The sequence below is a fragment of the Lontra canadensis genome, unplaced genomic scaffold, assembly GCF_010015895.1.
Source record: "Lontra canadensis isolate GAN:19392208 unplaced genomic scaffold, GSC_riverotter_1.0 scaffold37, whole genome shotgun sequence".
Lineage (NCBI taxonomy): Eukaryota > Metazoa > Chordata > Mammalia > Carnivora > Mustelidae > Lontra > Lontra canadensis.
Genome location: NW_022631031.1, coordinates 17525614 through 17544515, shown reverse-complemented (window position 1 = coordinate 17544515; position 18902 = coordinate 17525614). Strand labels below are relative to the sequence as shown.

General features: G+C 42.2%; 1 long non-coding RNA gene across 1 annotated transcript; it reads left to right on the top strand.

The window, feature by feature from the left end:
- Nucleotides 1-1895: 1895 nt before the first annotated feature.
- On the top strand, nucleotides 1896-17627 carry LOC116874565. Its single transcript, XR_004384027.1, has 3 exons — nucleotides 1896-1971; nucleotides 15348-15352; nucleotides 17616-17627. It is a non-coding gene; the product is annotated as an uncharacterized LOC116874565 (long non-coding RNA).
- Nucleotides 17628-18902: the final 1275 nt, after the last annotated feature.

Genomic DNA, 18902 nt, shown 5'->3' with positions numbered 1-18902 from the left:
AGAGCCCGATGCGGGGCTGGATCCCAGGACCCTGGGATCATGACCTGAGCCGAAGGCAGAGGCTTTAACCCACTGAGCCACCCAGGCACCCCACCCCCCTTCTCTTTTCTTTAAAAAATTTTTTCTATTTATGTAATAGAACGTGCATGTGAGAGAGAGCTAGAGAGAGCATGAGCAGGGGAAGGGGCAGAAGGAGAAGCAGACTCCCCACCAAGCAGGGAGCCCTATGTGGAGCTTGATCCTAGGATCTTGGGACCATGACCTGAGCTGAAGGCAGACGTTTAACCGACTGAGCCACCCAGGCACTGCATGATTGCTCTGTTCTGAGGCTTCTGAATCTTCTGTGCGTTTGAACTCTGCTTGATTTCCTGGGCCCTTGGCAAAAGTGGTCAGTGCAGGAGTACTTCTGGACATTCCCAGATTTTTAAACCTGTCAGGGATTTATAGCGAAACTGGGGAGTAAGGAAAATTGTATACAAAGATAAGTACAAGTAGAAGGTAGCAGGTACTGAGTATACATGAAAGACACAGATAAGCATGCTCTATACTTCTGAAGATGGAGTGACTGTGGAGGGCTGGTTTGGAGAGAAAGTGTTGGTAGAGGATATAAAATGTGACTTGGTTTTTGAAGGAATAGTAGGGCTTTAGTGGAAATGACCACTGATGTAATTCCAGAACAAAAGGACTAATACAGATTTAGGCAAAGGCATAAGTGTGCTTGAAGAACAAATATTTTGGTTGGCACAAAACTCTCATAAGGACCTACCCCTGAAGGGACACCAGCAGGTCTTCCTGCAGGCAAAAAAAAATTCTTAAAGATGTTTGACCAAGAGATGTATGTTCAAGGCTGGGTTTTGGAAGATGAAGATGAGGGTGGTATACTTGGCAGATTGCCCCGAGAGAATAAGTGAAAGTGAGAGTTAGTCCAGATATATTTGGGACTATAAATAATTGTCAATTAAAAAATAAACATAGGGGAAATCCACTGTTAAGTACAGTGGTGGTTGTAGTAAGAGTGATCAGGGAGTTTTGCATTAATATTTATTTCTTAATATCTAGGAGTGGACTGGGCAGGGGTACAATAGTGTGGGGAAGGCTAGCATGAAAATGGGAACAATCTCCCTTCATAGATTCTTACGCCTGAACTGCATCTTCTCTTGGTTACTTATGATTTCTCCATCTACTTTTTTCTCCTTTCCATCTACTTTTGATCTTTATATTGTGGAAGAGATTTTTCTTATTATGTCACCTGGCTGTAATTTTTACAAGAAGAAAGGACAGAAAAACCTTTTTTGCTACTATCTTGAAAAACACAATCTCTAAAATAGGCAGTTTAAATATTACCTTGGTAAATATTTACATGCACCCTCTGGAGCAAGGATTAACCGTTTCTGTAGATGAGAAAATTGAACACGAATTAGGCAGCTGGTAAGCATTAGAGCAAAAATACAAACTCAACTCTATTTGACTCTAAAGCTCATGTCCCTAAACTCTAGGCTGCACTGCTTTAGGGTCATAGGACTAGCTATATGCGTAGTGATGGGGCGCCTAGGTGGCTCAGTCAGTTAAGTGACTGACTCTTGATTTCAGCTCAGGTCATGATCTCAGGGTTGTGAGATTAAGCCTTGTTTGAAGTTTCCTGCTGAGTGGGGTGTCTGCTTGGGATTCTCTCTCTCCCTCTGCTCTGCCCCTGCTCATCAGTGTGCGCGCATGTGCGTGTGTGTGTGTGTGTGTGAGCAGACGCATGTGTGTTCTCCCTCTCTGTCTCAAAAACAAACAAAAACCTCTTCAGTGGCTTCCTATCTTTCTCATAGGATAAACCAAGTCTTTGAAATGGACTGCAAGGATCTACATGGTCTGCCACTCCCTCCTTGTGACTCTTCTGTCTAATATCCTTCCATTCCCCTTAGCTCCTGCCACTTCTGCATTGACCTCTCTGTGTTCCTTGTACCAACTAGACTTTCTTGCTGTGTGGAGCACTCTTTCCCATAAATGTCTGTTTTTTAAGGACCTCACCTCCTTCAAGTCTGTGCTCAAATCTTTACCTTCTTATTTGGGACTATCCTGATAATCTTATTTACACTGTGACCTGTCTTCCCACCCTCTCATTCCCAAACCCTATTGCTCTGCTCTATTTTTTTTCCACAGCACTAATCACAGTCTTATATACTGCATAATTCACTTTTTAAATTATTTTTATTCTTTTTTCCGAGTAGCATGGAGGCACAATTTTTGTCTCTTTTTGCTGTTCACTGAAGTATGTCAAGCATGTAGAAAACACCATCTAGAAACATAGGTAGTCATTTTTAAAAAATCACTGAATGAATTATTTTTCTTGCTTTTGTATATTCTATAGCTCATCCTAAAACTACTGGGAGTGTTATAAAAATCATGTTATAGTTAGAATATGTCTTTATGTATTCTCCTGGGAAGACATTAAAGAATATTTGTATAAGTTGTAGCAATAGGCTGGATTCCTTCCTTTCAGACGTGAAATTAAGATATTGAGGTATATGGTCTATCTGTTACTCAGGTATTCTTTGTTGCAAGTTCAAGAAAAATTATTAGGACCTGAAAGTTTGATAGCTGTTTTTTGATTATTTGAGCAAATTTTAATTGCCTGAGAGTTTTTATCACTCAATATTGTGCACTGCTTCTATAGCCAATGATTTAAATGAGAAGACAAAATAGAGTTGTCTCCCCCATCAGAAACAAACACAATATAATGTCACAGCTTTCCAGAACTGGTACATTTGAATGTGTGCATTGCAGGATGGGGGGTTGGTTGGGGTTATCGCTCAAAATGGCATTTCTGAAATATGTCTTTATTCATTTGGTAAGCAATAATCCCACCTCTTCCACCACCATTAAATCCATGTTAAGAGCCTATGTTATTTGTAACTAAGTTATTTTTATTTAAAAAAAAAGTGCTAGATTAAACAATAGTTACCAAATCCCAGATGCTACCTCCATTAAAGTAGCATTAAAGATGCACTCTAGGGGTGCCTGGGTGGCTCAGTGGGTTAAGCCTCTCCCTTTGGCTCCTCAGGTCATGATCTCAGGGTCCTGGGATCGAACCCCGCATCAGGCTCTCTGCTCGGCAGGGAGCCTGCTTCCCCCTCTCTCTCTGCCTGCCTCTCTGCCTACTTGTGATTTCTCTCTGTCAAATAAATAAATAAAATCTTAAAAAAAAAAAAAGATGCACTCTAGACTTCAGACTTCAAAAGAGTTCTTTTTTTCATACTTAACAATAACAAATGTTTCTGTACACAGCCTTTTAGCACTCTGTATATTTCTTAATACCTCATAGATCTCCAGATTTAATTGAACATGCACTCTCTAATTATCCATTTCTACATGAAGCATGTCTCTACTGAGGGGCTCCTACAGACCTGCGGGCATTTCTCCATGCTCTTTGGTGCACGTGCTTCCCCTCCAAGTGATTACCACCGAGTGGTTAGCAATCATGACTTTAACCATCTCCAGGAGCACAGGGACTCTGCTTTTAAGTCCTGCAATGGTCCTGATGGTTTGTCACCCTGCCCCCACCTCATCATGCTTTCTATCTGAAATGGAAAATGAATACTTTCCTATCAAGCTTAAGATGTACATCAACATTTAGTTCCTGGGTTCGGAGTCGGAAGCAAGCATCTTGTTCTCCTTTATGGACTAGAGGCAGTATGAATGACTTTGGGTTCATTTTGAGTCCACTCGCTCTCAGATTTTCCTGTGAAAAGTTGCATGAAGAGTGTGTTAAGTGTAGATTTCTGGACTCCATCTACAGAGATTGTGATTCCTTCAGGGTGGAAAGGAATTTGTGTGTTTAACAAGCGCCTGAGGGATTCACATGCAGGTGTGTTTTGAGCACTGGGACAGCTTTCTTGTGGGACAAGCATCACTTGAGTGGCATTTGAAAAGGTGGATAACCGTTCCCGTGTGTAATACCATGGGTGTAGCTGTTGGTGAATCTTTCCCTCCGACTGCTCTCTTTTTCTGTATTGGGAGTGCCTGATGGTTAGTGCTCACACATGACAATGACTAATATTGATACAACAATATCACTGTGATAAAATAGATTATATCCAATAGTGTCAGAGTGAGAAAGTTATTTTTTTTTCTAAATTTTAAGGATTTCCTCCAAAGAGCACTTTTTCTTTTATTTCTTTATTCACAGATACCACAGCCTAGTTGTTTGCAACTTGCTGTAGCTCATACAGAAATGAGCCTGCTCCTAGTCCTTTTCTTGTTTCTGCCATGCCATTAAATCTGTATGTCACTCTTAATTTAAAATTTTTATTATGACCAAAGTCACTCAGCTCTTCTAGCCTACTGCTGGCATTTTAGACAGGAGGATAAAAAAAGTAATATAATCATGAACCTAGAAAAAAATAAAATAGCAGTATTCCACCAAGTAGATTAGTAATTATACTTGCAGAAATAAAGGACAGACATGGCTTCAGGGAGTCCTTTTGATCTGTTTTTCATGGTGGAAAACAACTTAATGTGTTCATACATGATTCTCAGTGACTTCTAGAAAATGCCTTTGTCACTGAAAGAACAACCACTAAGTAACAGGAATCAGACAATTTTGTTTTTGTAGTAGCTGTTTCATGTCATTTACAAATTCGCTCCATTGAAACTGTCAAAGTAATTTAGTGACAAAGTGGTCAGTTTCAAACTCCAGTGCTCCTTCTCTTTTAGGAAATAACACTCTAACCCCCCCAAAACACCTTTTTAAAAATAACCACTGCATTCATTTCCTATTATATATTTTTACAAAATATACATGTCACTGCAGTAGCTCATATTGGTAACTGCTAAGAAGCATTTCAGTTTCCCTAGAACATGGCATCTTTTCTCCAATTAAAAATAATCATCTATTAAACCAATTGCTCTCTTTTTTCACTAACTTCCTTCCAAGAAAAAAAGATGATGTTAATGTTATTTTTAGTGTTTACTGAATTCTGTGCACAGTTTATTAACCTCAGAAGTTGTGGGGAAATTTCAGGTTATTTCACATTAAATTAGAAATTCTCTACAGACAGTTGTTAATTGACTCTAGATAGGGAAAATGGAAATGCCTTAATTCACTGTAAGAAAGTTATAGAGATAACATCATTATCATTATTAAATGAAATAAACCCAGCTGTCTCATTCTGCTGAGAAAAAAAAAATGGGCAGAGTTTTTAATCTAACTGATCTGGGCAGGGACAAGTCTAAGATGATTTTTTTAAAAAAGGCATATGGTAAATGGGCACATTGCCTCTGAACAAGATGAGGGTTCTGTTAATGAGGGTTAGATGAAGTGGCCTGTGTTACAAGGACACAGGTCTGACTAAAAGTCAGAAAATAATTTTTTTAAATTGAGGTTTAATTGACATATGACATTACATTAGTTTCAGGCATACCAAATAATGATTTGGTATTTGTAAATATGATAAAATGATCATAACAAAAATCTAAGTAACATCTGATCAGAAATTAAATAGCTTTTATTTAAATTTAAGCTGGAAAGGATAGAGTCTAAATTAAAAAAGACTGGATTAAATAAAGTTCACCCTCCTGTTTATTTTTTTCCCCTTTTTTATAGGCTCAGATATCAAAAGTAGGTGTTTTAGTCATGATTAAAACGTAAATTGGAGTCAGAATCAGTATTGTACTTTGTGTCCCTATGCAGTAGTCCCCTTCTTAATTTCTTGTTGGACTGACAGAACTCTCTGCCTCCTTTGTGTCCCATTTTTGTGTTTGTCAAGATCGGGTTTATCATATGGTCAGTGGTGCACATATCTGAGCCTGTCACAGGAAGATGAGATTTTGGAAGCGAGAGGCAGTACCTTAAATGCAGAAATGAGAGGGCTGCCTCTCGGAGGCCTGGCAAGAGGAATGAGACATCGCAGAGAGAAGGGCCCTGGACATAGACTCTGAAGATCTCAGCTGCGGATCCACCTCTCTGCTTACAAGTGGGGTGACTGGGACCCTACTGAGTTTCACTTTTCACATCAACAAAATGGGAAAGCTATTCACCCCATACATACACTTTTCACTTGGGTCCAGTGACACCATTAAAAAAAAAAAAACCTAACAGTGTGTGGATTAACAATTACTGAAAAAATATGCTTGATGACATAGTGTTGTCAAGGGCAACGGAAATGGGCCTGGGACCAGAAGGCCTGGTCCCAATACCAGCTTGACCACTATCGTACTTCTGTGTACATATCATTTAACTCCTCTCATCTCTAGAATGAGGATATTTATAGCTGGTATGCCTAGTTGAATGAAATTACTCATATAAAAACAGTTAGTGTTTAACTGCCCCAGGCAGGAGGGATAAAGCCCCGAATAAGACAACTGGGTCCCGCTTTGCTGGAACTTACAGCCTCGTGGAAAATAGGATGTATGTAAAACTACTTTATGAATTGTAAAGTGGCAAGCAAATGTGTGGTGTCATGGTTATTGTTCATGTTACAAGAGAAGAAGGGCATTCTAGATAAACTCAAAGTAGTAACCACATCTGTTGTTCTGTGGTTCCAAATGTTCCAAATAGAAGCGAACTCTGAGCAGTTTTTGAATTGGTGTTCAGAGCTACCTGAGATCGGTTTTTAAAAAGCTGGGTTAGTTTGGGTTTCCATGTTCAACTGTTAAAGGTAAAAATATGTAGCAGAACACTTCAAATGCTTAAGGAAACATGGATATGGCGACACTAGATCAGATTCTCTAATTGAATACTGGATACCATGAAGTCCTAAGAATTCTGTTACCTTTTTTTTTTTTTTTCAGCTCTATGGGCTACCACATAAGGAATTCCCTGTCTTTTCAGTAAGTTTGGTCCTGATAGGCTCTGTGTCAGTGCTTATACTGCCACGTTCATGCCAGCGAGGTCATGGCTGACCATCGTTTACAGGTCATAAGGAATAGGCAGATTGGACTTGGTGAGAGTTTGTTTGAAATGATTTTAATTCAATTCAATGTCTAGGATAAGGGTTAACATTCTGGTAAGTTTTTGGCTTTTTAAAACTTTTTTTTTTTTTTTTGTTAAGGATTTTATTTATTTATTTGGCAGAGAGAGACACACAGAGAGAGGGAACGCAAGCAGGGGGAGTGGGAGAGAGAGAAGCACGCTTCTCCCCGAACAGGGAGCTCGATCCCAGCACCCTGGGATCATGAATTGAGCTGAAGGCAGACACTTGAGCCACCCAGGCACCCCATATTTTGGCTTTTTAAAAAATAGTTCACATTGTATTTATTTTTGTTTTCAGTATGTTCCATCCCTCTACTGAAAGTGTACAAAATTAGCTCTCTGATTCTGTTTATTGTATCTTTTGAGTGAATGTAGGTGAAAAGAACTAAAATAAAAGACAAAGCATTTTCACTGAATAGGCAATATAGTTTTATGTAGTTTCCCTTTTTATTCTTTCTTCTTGATGACTGTAACTGCAGTAAAACAAAACAAACCAAACCAAAACAACATACTCGTCTTTACATGAGCAGCTGGATGGAGTGTCATCGCCCTGGAAAGCACAGGTAAGTGAGAAGGCTGAAACTCACGCTTTGAGGGCTGAATGTGGACAACGAGCAACTCCACGTCCCGAGCACCTAGGCCGGGAGACACGCAGGCACAGAAGTGGGAACTAGAGGAGAGCCCGCGATGAGCACTCTGATTGGACTGCCACATGGCTCAGATGCCTTTTCCCATGGGAACATCTTTGCATTTGGTCCAGTGAAGCTCCTTCTGCCTGGGTGGCAGGAGATGAGTTCTCCATTTAGGACTGTGTCAGGCTGTCCAAAGTGGAGGGTCTTGTGGGGTGAGGGTTTCCCTTTGGCACCAGTTCTGTCGGCTGTGAGGGGATGGTGTTTGGCATCCATGGGCTGTGCTCAGCCGTGTACTTCAAACCTTTTCAGCCATTTCCAAGTTAGGGAGCACATCACACTCAAGTCCTGTCCAGTGCTTGGCAAAGTGTTGCTGTGTTTTGCATGTGACTTCTTTCACACAAGGCTGATGTTCAGGTCATCAAGGGAATCAAGTCTCAGAAACTCCCTAAAATGCTGGGCGTTTGCATCCCGGCTTCAGAAGTCAATTGGCCTGATCCTCTCCTGCACAGCATAAAGGTGTCGCAGCAGGAGGCTTCAAAGGCAAAGTCTCCCAAAGGAAACAGTAGGAAAAAAAAAAAAAATCTCGTGAAATAGTGAACAGTTCTTCAACAGTTCCTCCTTTAACTGTAAATGACACAGGTCATTTAACCAAGTGGGGCAGAGCTAGAGAAGGAGAGTGCAGTATTTTCCTTGTTAAAATTGGTTTGGGTTCTTTTTTTCAACCCAAAGCTTATTTGTGGGTCACTTTTCTGCAAATTCTCTGGTAAAATAATGGGGCTAAGGTCTAACTAGCTCCCGCTAGTGTTTTGCTGAGGGGACTCTCCTGTAAAGGCTCTTTGTTATAAAGCCCCTGGCTTTCGGCTCTATCCCCAGCAACTGGGGCCGTGGGTAGCATGCATTAGGGGCTTGATACCTACCGCCTGAATAAATAAATACGTATGTCCCTCTGTCTCCGTTGAAGATATAGCTAGGGAGGATAAAGTTATCAACTTTACCTAAAGTTGGTGGTTTGCATTTCTGGGGACCCACAGACTTGGTACAATAGCTTATTAAGCCTCTGACCTTTCCAGGAATGAATACCCTTATTTAAAAAAGAGATGAATACCCTCAGAGGTGCTTCTTCAGAGACAAAACTTGTAAACAAATAATATTACCAAACCTTATGGGAACTCAGAGAAAGGAGCATGAAGTATGTATGGAGGAGAAGTTATTTAACATGATGTTGAGTCTGATGAGTTTATTAGATGAAGATGAGGAAGGTCATCATGGGTAGAGAAAACAGTGCATTGCAAAGGAAACACAGTATCAGTGAACTTGGCCCTGGGGGCAGGGGGAGGGGCAAGAAAGGCTGAGGAGGAAGTCAGGCCAGTGGTGTTGGCTTGGGAAGGACCATGCTATCACATCTGAGCTTCCTTAAGGTACTAGGAAGGATGTTGTAGAACAGTTGTTGGTAGTGAGGAAATGGAATCAGATACTGAGTGATTTCTTGTGTAATTGCTAAGAGGCCTGGGAATGTGCTGCTGCTCTGAGAGGCAGACAGCTAGTGGACTTCTGTTTCCCACTTAACAAGAACCAATAACATGGCCCCACACAAGGAACTTATGAGCAGCTCCTTTGCCTCCATAGAGAGAAAGAATGTGACATAAAGGACATTATTTTAATAATGTGTGAGGCGATGTTGGGTTTTGGGCATATAAAGATGACTAAAATGGAAAGACAAATAATTATGAATGAAGACAGAAGGGCTGCCTTTGAAAGGCTTATGGCTTACTTGGGAGATGGACTTGTAAGCAGCTCCTTACGAGATACTGGGGGAGAAATAAGTGCAGCAGTACCAGAGAATCTTATTTCTGTGTTGTCTCCTTCCTTTAATAGGATGTAGGTGGCTATTTCTAAAATATTAAACTTACGAAGCAGTCATTTTGTGGGCTCTAGACCCTGTAAGGGACATTCATGCCCACATTAACTTATCTTTGGTTTTCTCAATAAAGAGGTAGAGTTGGGGAGACTCAGATACTAAAGGGTTCTCTGGGAACTGTGCTTAAATAAATGATGTTCATATTGTTGATAGTAGTTTGGAGACAAGTGGATGTAGGATTCCAAAATCTTGGTTGAGGAGCCAGTCACAATGACTCTGTTCATGGAGTATCATTGGAAAGTTCAATATCATCAGGGTCCTTGTTCAAATCGGAGACATTTTACCTGAGACTCTTCCCTGAGTAGAGCCTCCTTCTCTCCTCTGCACTGTGTTGTGAAGCAACCCATTCTTTCTGAATGTCTGTGATTGTATGTGCCGTATACATTATAAATGTTGGGTCATGTCACTCCCATTCGTGGGGTTGGAGGAGATGTGGACAGAAGTCCCATTCTTTAGTGGCCCAACTGTGCTGCCTGCTTGAGTAAAATTATTATAATCCTGGGTTTCCTTACTTGCTTCAAACAAATGTTAATGATTTATATTGATTCAGCTTTGAGAGGGGATATGACCTGTATTATGAGGAGCTTGAAGGACTGTTGCCGTGTGAGTCGTCAATAGTTCTACGTGGGGAATTTTTCTGTGGGTCATTCATAGACACAGAATGAAAAAATTTGAAAAAATAAAACCTCCTAAGTAAAAACAAGAAAAGCCAATGAAATACTCAATTAAAGTAATAATAAGGACTATACTTAAAATCTGGAGTGAACATAAATAGTATGAGAAAACTATTAAAAAGCTAACCGTGTGTCAGGCTAAGAAAAACCAAAATATGACGTAGACAGTAAAACCAAGAGGTTGAAGGTGAGAAAGCTAAGCCAGAGAATTAGAAAAATGACAAAATAAAAACATACATAGCTAAAAAGGACAAAAATAGGCAAACTAAGGAAATTTAGAATATTTTGCCAGGACAATAGTATGGAAATATATACATAGGTGTCATGTGTGATTATCTTTAGGTGAGTGGGAGTATGATTTTTTAAAATTATTCGTTTTGCTTGTTTGTAATATGTGCTTTCTCTGATATGGTCTTATATTGTATATGTAATAAAAAATTATAAGACAAACTGCCCATGAGATACGCGAAATTAAAATAAGCAGACAATGAAGAAGCAAAAGGTAGTTGGATGAATCTGGCAAAAACTAAAACAAAGAAAGCAGAGAAAATAAATATTCCACAAAAGAGTACAAACCAGAAATTAATTAAAAGAATAAAAAAATGTACTAACACATATAAATATTTACAAGATTTCAGAGGCTAAGGGATTTTTAAAAATTAAAACGCCTAAGGAATGTTCTTTTTTAGGGGCTAAACCAGGGCTCCCCCTCAGGTTGAGGTCCCCACACGTCCTTAGGGAGGAGGGCCAAGGACAAAGAGTGAATCTCTGACCTCTCCAGCTCACCTCACATTAAGGGTCCTGCCTCCTGAGTCCCTCTTTAAGTGTCCAGCAAGTGTGTGGCAGAATTGAAATTCCCTCACTCCGTACCCAAGTGGTAAAGTGATCAGGAGGGAAGGCACACGGACCGTTTCTGAAACATGCCTTGAACATGGCCGTTAGGAGATTGCTGTCTTTCTTCATCGTCTCGGCAACTGTGCACACTCCCAGAGAAGAAAGAGGATGAATTTGTACTGGGCATCTACCCTGGGTTGGGAATCATCTGTTCTGCAGGAAGCATATTACTGGGCTCTTTCTTTTGGTCTTGACCATGTCTTATAAGGTAAATATTTTAATGCCAGTTTTGAGACTGAGGAATCAGAGGTATATAATTTGCTCAAAGCTACATCCAGCGGTGGAAGCCGAACTCTAAGATCCTTGGAGCTTCTACCGTGCCACGCTGAGAAAATACTCTTAAGCAGAGCTATTCCAAGCTCCCTTCTAGAGTAAAGAGGAAGCCTGTGACATCGGAGGCTTTTCAAGGAAACCAAGCCAGGACATATGGGGTCAGAACACACCTGCCTGGCGGTCCTGGTGAGCATGAGGGCCAGGCTGACAGGGGCCGTGACCCTGCTCTTTGCCTGCCAGAGAGGAGCAGGGCCTCTGGTAGTGAGTAGCAGAGAGCCTACAAGTCCGGTTGGCAGTGGTTCTGAAAGGGTGGCCTTCAGACCAGCAGCACTGGCATTACCTGTGAGCCTGTCAGAGAAGAGCAGAGCCTCAAGTCCCACGCTGACCTACTGAACCGAGTCTCTGGGGATGGGCAGAGGAGACTGAGCAAGCTCTTCAGGTGATTTTCAAGCACAATAAGGTTTGCGAACCCTTGCTGTAGGGGGACCAAGGAGTTGGACGGGAGATTTGGGGGCAGAATAAGGGAGCTCTGATATAGTGGGGCAGGGGATGGTAGGTAGATGAGACTCTGAGCTCATCAACTGTATCAGAAATGAGGTTGTGGTGGGCAGAATAAGAAACAGGTGCAGGGGTGATGGGGGCAGGTGTGGGGGTGGGAAATAGCCTGTGGTCAACACATGTTTGACCCTAACTCAGTCGCCAACAGCAATCCCTGTCCTGAACCTCACTTCAGGCCTAGGTGATGGTAGGGCTGTTGCCACCCTTCCCACGGGATAGTTGGAAGGTTGCAAAGCAAATTAATATAAGTGTTTATGGCCGACATATAGTCAGCGCTCAAAAAACAGTACTTGAATTTGGATTTAAAAAGGGCGCTGAGTGGATGGGGAAAGGGTTGGGGGGCAGCAGTCCCTTTCACTCTCGTGGTGACCCTGTCCCGCTCAGGCATCTCTTGCGGTGGAAACGTTTCCCTCTGGCATCCAGACAGCCTGAAGTTACCTGGAAAGGTAAGTTCTCAACTTGAACGTATTTGAACAGTGAAGCAAATATTTTGCCTGTTTTCTGTGGAAGCAAAGGCTAAGTACATCCCTCAAAAGACAAAAGGGATAGGTTTTCTCCAAGTAATAAATTTTGTGCAGCACGGGGGAGCCATGTGGCCTGAAGAAGGGCATCAGGCACTCTGAGAGGAAGACCCGGGGCGGAATCAGTCCTGGTCTGCAACCCAGCTGGGCAGCCTCAGCGGGCGAATTGTAGGCTCTTCATTTCCAAAGGGGGGTAACTCTCCACCTCCGGGTATTGCGAGGATTGGAGAAAACAGCCCGGACGGTGCTGGGCACTGCCAGCCGGTAAGAACTGCTTTCTGAATCTCAATTCTATACCTCGCCTTTGCCCTGACAAGAGCCCGGGAAGCTCCTCTGCGGCTGCCCTTGCACAATCCGACCTTGGCAGGGTTTGCTAACCTGGGATCTTTGGGGAAGCCGTATCTGTAATGACGCCGACTGATCAGCTTCCGTGGGCAACGTAAGCTGTTGTGGGCACCGTCTCTTTCTCCTGCCTCTTCCGGAGTCAGGGCAGCCCTGCCGCTTTCTACTCTCTTGTGTTTGGAGACCTTCCAGCTGGGAACGGGGTCTCTTTCTGGCCGAAGTGAACGAGACTAAGACAAGAAGCAGTTGGGAAACAGCATCATTTCATGGGCACTGATTTTATGGTAAGGCCGGGGGGTTGTGGGGGATGACTGCAAATAAGGGACATTTTTAGTTTCATTAATAGTCTCCTCTAGAGGCTCGGGGAGAAAGAAAGAAAAATCAAACACTCCTTCTGCTCTCTTGCCCCAGGCTCCATAATTTGCCTTTTACTTTCTGCATTTTCATATTGGAGTTTGAAAAGCAGAGGACCCAAACAATCAGCAACAGATGTCCTCATGTAATCTGCACGGTACATGACTTCAGTTAGCATGCAAATTGTCATCCTAGGGTGGTTCCAGGGGACTGCTGAAAAGACAGCAGGCCTGCTTTGCAAAGATAGAGAGGGGGCATGATTAAAATGTCTGGCTCCAATCCTATGTTTAATTACGATCCCTTTTTTATCTCAACTGCGATGACTGGTAGCTATTATGACACAATATTGAAAATGTGTATGACGCATGGAGGCTGAGAGGTGGTCTGTGTCTGATCAAAATGATCAAAGCTCCTTGCCATGGAGAGCCCCCTCTCCTGCCTCGTCTGATCCACTTAGACGAGCAAAATATGATTTGTAGGAGGCAGTTTATGTGATTTTCATTACCCAAGAGCAGGGGCATCATTTTTGCACCACGGTTTCCCCTAGAAACGATGGGAGCTTGACAATTGCTTATAAACGCACAGTAACACACCCTGCTCCATGGCGGTCTACAAGGCCTCTCTCAGGCTTCAGCTCTAATTTACTCTATGTTCAAACACTATTGGGGCGCCTGGGTGGCTCAGTGGGTTAAGCCTCTGCCTTCGGCTCCGGTCGTGATCTCAGGGTCCTGGGATCGAGCCCCGCATCGGGCTCTCTGCTCAACGGGGGGAGCCTGCTCCCCATCCCCCCCCACCGCCCCGGCCTCTCTGCCTACTTGTGATCTCTCTTTTTCTGTCAAATAAATAAGTAAAATCTTAAAACAACAACAACAACAACAAAACACTGTTGAATTGTATTATTGGTGTAATCAGAAAAAGACCAAAAACCAAAAACCGATCTTAAGAGCTCAGAGAGGAGAAAGTCTTCATTATTTCAGTGTATTCGACCATCCAGCTTGTCCTTTGTCCCCCAAAGTTAGTTTTGGTAAAACTAAAAGTGATTTTTTTTTTCACAAGATGATAGGAAGTTTTACTACTCGGTTGAGATGAAGACTGAGTTTCACTACGTAAACTCGTGGAAGGGGTATCAGTAGAGAAAGCTGCTGTGTCCCTTCTAAGAACGATGCATATTGTTTGTTTTGCTTCTGTGGTTTTGTCCTGTAGCCGAAACTCTGGAAGGCGGAGAAAGAGCTAAGACTAACGTGATCAGCGTGCCTCATCATGGGTATTTTATTTTATTTTATTATTTTAGTTTATTTTTTTTCTTTCGGGTCCCCGTTGAGCAGGGAGCCTGATGTGGGGCCCGATTCCAGGAGCCCGAGACCAGGACCCGAGCTGCCCAGGTGCCCTTCTTCATGGGTATTTTAAACACGTAACCAGCGTTACGGGGAGAGCTACGTTTGCTAATGCCTGGACGAAAAAGATCTCATTCAGGCTCAATTTTATCAGACAAAATTCTTGCACACATTTCATAGCTGGATAGAAGTATAGTTTTCACGTCTCAAAGACTTTTGGTGAGGACTTCATACAAAATTTGGGTTGTGGTTTCACATATACTTCTCTCTTTTGGACGTGTCCTGCCTACCTTGTTTTTTAACCTTGATTATTGTATAAAGAAAACAAAAATATTCTCAACTAGCAATAAGAAATTGAATCAAGTATTTATTTATTGTGCGGCTGTCCGCCACTCAGCACTACGCTGGGGGTCGCGTGGGGGCTCCAGCTGAAGTGTTAAGGCTTGAATCCCGTCCTAAAGGACTTGACAGCTTAGTGCAAGTTCTACAGTGAGTCCTATCTAAGAAGCTAAGATAAAGGGATGGATGGGAAGATAGAGAGATTGGGTGTTGGAGACAGAGGGAGGAAAAAATGTGAGCAGAGAAAATGAAATGGCTAGAGTCCTCTAATCCTTTATCAGCTCTGTCCTGCTAATACAGGTTCCCAAGGAAAGGGAGGGAAGGAACATTCCATGGAAGAGCACACAGTTTTTTACCATAAGGGCTTGGCTGCAGACGGTTTTGTTGAAATCCCAGCCATGATTGGCTGAGATGCACCCTGGTTGAATCACAAACACTGCTTTTGGATCTGTGACCTAACGTTTACCCTAAAGACAGGCTGAATGACCTATTGAGCTCTTCCCTTAGTGCAGTCCTTTGGATGCTATACCAACAACTAACTTTTATTGAGTTCTTGTGGTATGCAGTGCATTGTAGGGATGCCATAATGGGTGTTTTCTCAGTTAGTTCTCACAGAACTCTTCTTTGAGGTAAATACCATTTCTCCCCCCAGTGGTTTAGGGGAAGCAAGTGAAACACAGAGAAACTAAGTGACTTACCCATGGTAAGGGCTCAAGTAGTCAACATTCAGAACCTGTTTGTTTAACTAGCAATAAGAAATATTGAATTATCAAAGTGTAGACATGGTGAAAAGATAAACTCACAGAGAGATGGAAAAAATTCACAGGAGAAAAAGATGATGTTTACCCAATACAGTCTTACCATATTCCTGTCCCTGAAACTCCATGCATTACTCCAATGAACAAGGGTGCCTGACTGGCTTAGTTGGGAAAGCATAAGACTCTTGATCGTGGGGTCTCGAGTCCAAGCCTCACATTGGGTGTTGTGCTTACTTAAAAAAAATGACAACGAACCAGTTTTAGTCCAGTCTCTGCTTGCACCCAATCTCACTCTCCTCTTTGGGAGAAGGATAGAGATGGGGTGTGTGTGTGTGTGTGTGTGAGAGATGCCCTTTGCTGCAAAGTGTGAACTGTTAGGATAGGATAAAAGGTTGAAGTTTGACAATCTGGAGCTGAGCTTAAGTTGGTCTTTGAAGAATGAGGAGAAACTGAATAGGCAGTCGGGAAAGGGAGGACACACTCAATTTGTGGAGGCAGGCATCTAGAAGGACGGATGGAGCAGTGTGAATGAAATGGAGGGGCTCTCAGATAACCCCACAGTGGGACAGATACCGGGATTGCCAAGGCAACAGAAGGGAGTCTCCAGAATTTCTACAGGTTGTTCCCAAGCTTGTCCTGGTGTCCCAAGAATCCTCCAGCATTGCTGCTGGGCAGAAGTAGGTCATAAGGAAGACCTAAAAAAAGACAATCAGCAAAAATAGTTGGAAGGAGCTAGCGGGAATGTCTGGATCACCACAGCTGCATCAACGTGTTAAAAAATACCAGCCGCTTGTATTTCCTAAGAAATATCTTTGTGTTTCATCCCTTGCTTCTCCTGGTGCAGTGGTGGGAATGGCCACTAAATGTCACTGCTGTAGGAGGGTCAGAGCCCCTTGTGCATTCGGAAGGACGAGATCCAGACCCCCAGAGCTGGCTACATGTATGCAGTGACTCTGATGCGCTCTCCAAACTCAGCTACCTCATGATTAAGAGAAAGACTTGAATTTCCTGGTGTTTTATACTTTATTAGTGTGCTGCCCGTGTGTGTGGTCGGTATGAGGAGATTACCCCACCATGAGTCGGACTGAATTTTGCATTGTTTTGTAGGGCTGAAAATCTGCTCTTCTCCTCCCCAGCCAACCCCCATGTGCCCATTCTCTCTCCTGCCCATCGACCTTGGCTGTGAATTTAGGCTCAGGGCGATTCTGTGACTCTGTACTTTTCACAAGTCCATTAGCAACACAACCCATGTGACTCTTCCAGGCATAACGAGAAACACACCTTTTCACATCAAGGTTCATCTAGAACCTTTTCCAAAAGGAAGTCTGAATATTTTCTTGGGTGAAGTAACTCACAAAGCATTTAATTTAGTGCACATTTTTAAAACGCTAACATACTGAAAAGTCAAACTGGGTAATAAAAGAAATTTATTCTCTTCCTGTTCTGGAGGAGAGAAGTCTGAAATCAAAATGTTTCTAGGGCCATGCTCCCTCCAATGGCTCCAGGAAGAATTCTTCCTTGCCTCTTACAGTTTCTGGTGGCTCCAGGCAATCCTGGCTTGTGGCCACATGACTCTGATCTCTGCCTTGTCTTCACATGGGCTTGTGTGTGTGTGTGTGTGTGTGTGTGTGTGTGTGTGTTTCTATCTCTCATAAGGACACTTGTCATTGGATTTAAGGCCCACTTGGATAACCCAGGATGATCTCATCTCAAGGTCCTTAATATAATTATAGCTGCAAAGACCCTTTTCCCAAATAATGTCACATTCACAGTTTCCAGGGGTACAACATGAACATATCTTTTGGGGGGGGCACCATTCAATCCATTACAAACATTTTCCCTAAATAGGCTACCTTGAAGAAAGACTAAGTTAGCAACTGTAAGATATAACAAATTTTTAAATACACTAGTAATTTTTAAGACTTTAAATGGTTTAGGAATATTCCTGGTCAGAGACTAGGAAAGATGTTGGCATTTCCCTACATTAAAAAACCCTGGGTTTGAGACCTAGTCCACTATTTACAAGTTGCAGGCTGGTCTGTCCTCTGACCCAGCCTCAGCTTCTTCCTCTGCCATAGGAGCTGATCACTTTGGATGTTAGGAGGATAAAATGCCATGTGACTCACTGTGCAGACTGAGGAGTAGTTGGCAGACAAAGACAGGGGGGTTTGATGCTGTTAAAGGGATGTGAAAACTTGCAAAGTAGGTCACTTTTGGGGGACATTCTACCAAGAGGCTTCTTTTTTTAAGATTTTATTTATTTATTTGAGAGAGAGAGAGAGAGAGCACGAGCAGGGGGTGTGGCAAAAGGAAAGGGAGCAGCAGACTCCCCTAGGGAGCACAACATGGGCCTTGATCCCAGGACCCTGAGATCATGACCTGAGCCAAAGGCAGATGCTTAGCCGACTGAATCACCTAGGTGCCCCCCCAACATGCTTCTAAGTCCATGAAGCCATCCAGGTTTGTATTATACCACTTGAATTAAACACTTTTGGTACAAAGCAAATAACTTTGAATTAGGAAGATTTCTTCAAAATGTATATGGACATGTACTCTATCAAAGAACATCTAACGGTAAGAGGTTAGATAACCAAGACTTCCTTTTGCAATCCTCCACACATCCTTTGACCTCAGAAAATCACTCTACATCAAGAAAACTGTAGTAACAAAAGAGGAATCAGCAGGAAATGAAGGCAACAGACTTAAGGGAGGGCAGCTTTGTTGGGTGAAGACCTTTAACTGCAAGGTTTTTAATTACTGCAAAATCATACGTGAGAGAAATTTTCACTCACAGAGGTCCTCTTTAAAGTGTAAGAGCAGATTTTCAAAGCCATTTGTTTTCATGGTGCCTCATCAGCTCTTAAAAAACCCTTTTGAGTCACTATTTTATCTTACAAATGTTAAGTATTCTTTGTAGACAGGAACTGTCTGTTAAAGTAATATTTGACATCTAGTGAATCAAAAATACTTTACAATGAAAGACTGACATCTGTTTACTATATAAAAAAGAGTGCTGTGTATTTTTACTAGAAGGATTTTCCTTTAATAAGGCAGCCAAAAGTCATCTACACATACCAAACCCATTTACAGCCAAAACCTGTTGAATACCAACACAGCATCATGGGTGCTTAGCAATTCATTTCTTACCCCCTCCCCCACCCAACCCAACCCCAGTATTTCCCTGGTTTGGGATTGGATTTGTATAGGAAATATTTTATATATATATATATATATATTTTTTTTTTTTTTTTTTTGAGGAAAGGGTATAAATTAAAAGGTCTGGGTTAATTATTGACTTGGTGAGCTCCCATCTTTTCAGTGCTCTCAACTTTCACTCCATTACAGCG